This window comes from Callithrix jacchus, chromosome 6 (assembly GCF_049354715.1).
Source record: "Callithrix jacchus isolate 240 chromosome 6, calJac240_pri, whole genome shotgun sequence".
Lineage (NCBI taxonomy): Eukaryota > Metazoa > Chordata > Mammalia > Primates > Cebidae > Callithrix > Callithrix jacchus.
Genome location: NC_133507.1, coordinates 8886053 through 8886724, shown reverse-complemented (window position 1 = coordinate 8886724; position 672 = coordinate 8886053).

Genomic DNA, 672 nt, shown 5'->3' with positions numbered 1-672 from the left:
TACAACATAACTTTGGCCTTTCTTGTAATTCTTCCAAAGAGCTTTCATGGAGCCATAGCATCCGTGGAAAGAGAAGTGAAATGACGGGCCAGAGGCCATCGGCAAGCATGGCCTTCTGACTGGGGCACCACCTAAACCAAGATTTGCCTTCTCAAGTTGAAGACTTGCTTTCTTTCCCGCTCTTCCAGAGGAAGCTAAGAAAAAAACAAAACGTAAGTAAGCTGCCAAAGCTGCCTCCACCCCACAACCTCCATCTCACCCAGCTCATACCTCACGGGGTCAGATAGCTTGTCTTCCAGCAAGAGAAATCCTGGTGTCCCAGGCACCTGGGGAGAAGCTCACAGTTGCTGTGGCTGTTGTCACTGTTGGTTCTAGCTTTCTAATAAAGCTGTATCTGCGGCCGGGCACGGCGGCTCACGCCTGTAATCCCAGCACTTCGGGAGGCCAAGGCAGGCAGATCACTTGAGCTCAGGAGTTTGAGACCAGCCAGGTCAACATGGTGAAACCCTGTCTCTACTAAAAATACAAAAATTAGCTGGGCGTGGTGGCAGGTGCCTGTAATCGCAGCTATTAGGGTGGGTGAGGCAGGAGAATCGCTCTAACCTGGGAGGCGGAGGCTGCAGTGAGCTGAGACTGGGCCACTGCACTCCAGCCTGGGTGACAGAGCGAGAC